The following is a 4,139-nucleotide window of genomic DNA, read 5'->3' on the forward strand; positions in this document are numbered from 1 at the left end:
ATTCTAAACAATCTTAGTAAATAAGAAACACAGAGCCAAATACAGAGGTAATAGCCAAAGAGATCAGAGAGCCACAACTACCTTATTTTACCACCTCTCCACTGTCACTTCCCCAGAGAGAGTTTTTTCCTGCCTGACTTGTGTTTTTATTGCCTTTCTGTTTTGCCTTCTCATTGGATCCAAGCCCAGCCACATGACTTCCTTGTCACTGCCTGTCTATACAGACCTCCAGGTTTCTATAGTTGGTACTGGGATTAAAAGCTTGTGTAACCATGCTTGACTATGTTCTTGACCACACAGAGACTCTGCCTGCCATGTGATCAGATTAAGGGCGTGTGCTACCACTGCCAGACTTCTGCTTAATGGCTATTTGACCTCTGAATTCCAGGCACCTTTATTTATTAACATACAAATAAAATATACCATTTCATCACAAATAAAATATCACCACATTTCCCCCTTTTACTCTAATAAAAAGAAAAAAAGCTATAACTAATATAAGAAAAACTATATACAATAAGTATAATATAATAAGTACAATATATACAAGCAATAAATACCTAAACAATGTCTAGTCTATTTGAAAAACTCAGAGAAAATATTCCATTATCTATCCTATTTTGGTAAGTCCAAAATGTACCTGATTCACTTTTTATCCTAACTTATATTACTAACAGAACTATCTTATAATGTCTTTCAAATTTATACACTTTCACCTCTTTAGTGAGTTTCTTTTCTGAAATTTTTAACAAGGAAAACTATAACTATAACTACTAATTTTCAACTAATTATAACTATAAACATAACTATCTAAACTTCAACTCCCTCAGAGACTCAAGAAGGAAATAATATTACCTAATAAAACAGGAAGGGCAAACAAGTGACTTCCAAAACAATGTGAGTTGACAGAAACAGCCAGCTGCCTGGACAGTCACCTGAGGTTTCTCCACATTCCCCAAAAATGGATTATGGATGTTTGTCTTTGTTTAGGTTGTTGGTTACAAACTGTTATTGGTCATAGTCAATCTCTTTCTAAAAGAAGAAAGGGGGATATGATAAAGAAATATAGGATATAGATATGATAGGATAAAAGTGTAGATTATTTAATCTACTTTTAAAGAGCAATAACTTGTTTAAAAATGTTTTACATTGCTATGGATTTTAGTTTATTGGTACAAGTTTAAACTTAATTTTGTTATACTATATATATTTCTACTCTCGTTTGAAGTATTATGTTTATGTAACTCATTTAGATTGTAATGAATAATTAAAAATACAGATTAATAAATAGTCTTCTATAATAGTCAAACTTATCGTCATGTTAAGTTTTCTAGTTATACATAGATATAATTCAATTAGGTAGGTAATCTTCAAACATTTCAAAGGCCTACAGAATATACCATTTAAAATGTTTTAAAAAATTTAGACTTTCTAGACAGTGAGACATGTGCTACTGGCAGCACTGATTTACTTCAGAGAGGAGAATGGGCATTGAAGACACTCTATATGGAGTTTATCTTCTTCTTGGCAAAAATAGCCATTTGGGCAAGAAACTGTTCTTGCCTGGACTGCTTGATCAACTGGATGTGCAGGACACATAGAAAGGTGAGATGGTCCTTCAAGTTTCTACTTCACAAAAGAAACAGTCAGACATTCTACAGGACACAGAGAGAAGTGACTGAGATACTCTAGACCTATGGGCTGAAGATGAATGCCCCAACATTCCAGAAGAATATTGGGTGACTGTCCAGGCAGGTAGCTGTCTCTGTCATTCTAGATTTTTGAAAGTTGCTTACAATGCATTTCCTGTTTACTTAGGTAATATTATATCCTTCTGAGGTCTTTGATGTAGCTGAAGACTAGATAGTTATAATTTCCTTAGTTATGATAAAAGATAAGTTAGATATAAAAACTTAGACTCACAAATATAGGATAAATAGGATATCTTCTTTAATTTTGCCAAATACGAATAGACTAGATATTATAACTATAATTCTTGCTTGATAATTGTTTTGTTGTATGTAATTTTACTATGTTAAAGTTAAAACCTTCCTTTTTGAAAAAAAAGAAAGGGGAAGTGCTGTGGATATCTGTATGCTGTGAATGTGTTGCTCTGATTGGCTAATAAATAAAGTGCTGATCGGCCAGTAGCCAGGCAGGAAGTATAGGTGGGACAAAGAGAGAGGAGAATTCTGGGAACAGAAAGGCTGAGTCAGGAGATGCTGCCAGCCACTGCCACCATAAGAAGTAAGATGTAAAGTACCTGTAAGCCACAAGCCATGTGGCAACTTATACATTAATAGAAATGGGTTAATTTAAGATATAAGAACTAGATAGCAAAAAGCCTGAGCTATTAGGCCAAACAGTTTAAATAATGTAAGTGGTTGTGTGTTTATTTGGGTCTGAGTGGCTACTGCCAGGGCGGGACTGGAGATAACTCCAGCTACAGAATACCCGCACTTCTTATGGCAGTCCTCACATGATGCGCTGTTCCATCAATGCCAGTCAGCATTCTTCCCTATCATTTCAGAGGTCTCTCAAGTTCACACAAATGACCATCAGTGCCTGGAGACAGGATGATTGTCTATTTCTCTCATTGGTTTCCCTGCTTATCCCACACTGCTTACCAAGTGCCCCTCAGATATCAGCAAATACTGAGCTCTATATCAGATTCCCTAGGCTGCTATAACAACTTACTCAAACCATGGTATCTGAAATAAAAAAAAAAAAAAAAACTAAATAATTTTTTCCAAGCTCTGGAGACACAAAGTCCACAGTAAGTTTCATCTGGCTGAAATCAGCTCTTCATTCCAGGATCTTAAGAGAGAAATGTTGTTCCCTTTGACTTCCATCTTCAGGCTCCAGGGGCTTCACTTAACTGCCTCGCTTGTTCTCTACCTCCATTGTTTTTCTTCAGTCCATGTTGAATCTCTCCCTGCTGCCTGCTTTTTTTTTTCTTATTTTATACTTTATTTAAAATTGTAAAACGATAAACAGTTAACAGATAGATGAAAATTCGGTACCATTAAAGAATGTTTAAAATTTGACGATTCATAAGCTCACAAATCCTTTCTCCCAAACATTTTAGTCTATGTAGTCAAAGTCTTCTGGAATTCCAAAGTTCTTATCAATTTTATTTTCTTCAAACCCAAATTTTCTTTCGGCCCAGGATTTTATTGCAAATATGTTATCAGTCCATCGGTTGGCGGCTTCTTTGGCTACTTTATTTGCTTGACGTATCTCTTCCACAACTTGTGGGTCACATTCTCTGCATTTTTCGACTTCTGCCTTAAGTTGATCCCTTTGGTTCCGAAATGAAGAAAGTTCTTTTATAAGCATGGCTCGTTCTTCTGTCTCTTGCCGGCCAATTCTAGCTCTCTCAATGCTCTTCTGTAGGTTTGCGTGCTTCTGGCTTCCCTCAGACAGCTGGGAGTTGAGGGCCTCTAGCTTGCATTTCCCGGCATGGAGAGCTTTGCATGGAAAATGCCCAATAGTAATTGGAAGTTCCAATCCTCTTGCAGTCAATCATGCCATCATCTACCAGGCTATGCAGGACTTCTTTCACTGACATGGCAGTGATGCCTTTCTCTTTGGGAGCAAGCTTCTCCAAGGTCTTTTAGTTGGAATACATCTTTTGTCTCAAAAAAAAAAACAGTTCCATCATACGGGTTCCCTTCTCTTCTGCACTCAGTCCTTTTTTCTTTGACATGGTGCGTGCAGCGGCCTCCTGGTTTGACTCTGGCTCCAACAGCCGCGTCGGGTGGGCTGCCTGCTTTTATCTAAGGGATGCCTGTGGTTACATTTAAGAATGAATAAAATTATGCAGCATCATCTTGACAACACGAGCCATAATTCAATAATGTAAAGAAAAACGTTTTGCCACATCACATTATATCCTCAGGCTCCAGATATCTGGGCTTGATGCCACAGGAGGACACTCTTCAGCCCACTAGAACTCTCCATGTGTGCAAATTTTCAAAAGCTCCCAGTGCACTTCTGTGATCAGATGACCTCAGTAGAACTTTGTGTTGCTGGAATACACAACTCTTACTATTTAGATTTTCTTCCTTCTACTTTGAGTTTCTTCTACTATCCCTACCTCAAACATACAAAATTGACTTCTTTGTTTTGATCTATAA

At 36.9% G+C, this 4,139-nt stretch overlaps 1 pseudogene; it reads right to left on the minus strand.

Annotated features, from left to right (window-relative positions):
• Positions 1 to 3,031: 3,031 nt before the first annotated feature.
• Positions 3,032 to 3,709, minus strand: LOC131920157 (meiotic nuclear division protein 1 homolog; annotated as a pseudogene).
• Between the last annotated feature and the right edge of the window lie 430 nt (positions 3,710 to 4,139).

This window comes from Peromyscus eremicus, chromosome 9 (genome assembly GCF_949786415.1).
Source record: "Peromyscus eremicus chromosome 9, PerEre_H2_v1, whole genome shotgun sequence".
Classification (NCBI taxonomy): Eukaryota; Metazoa; Chordata; class Mammalia; order Rodentia; family Cricetidae; genus Peromyscus; species Peromyscus eremicus.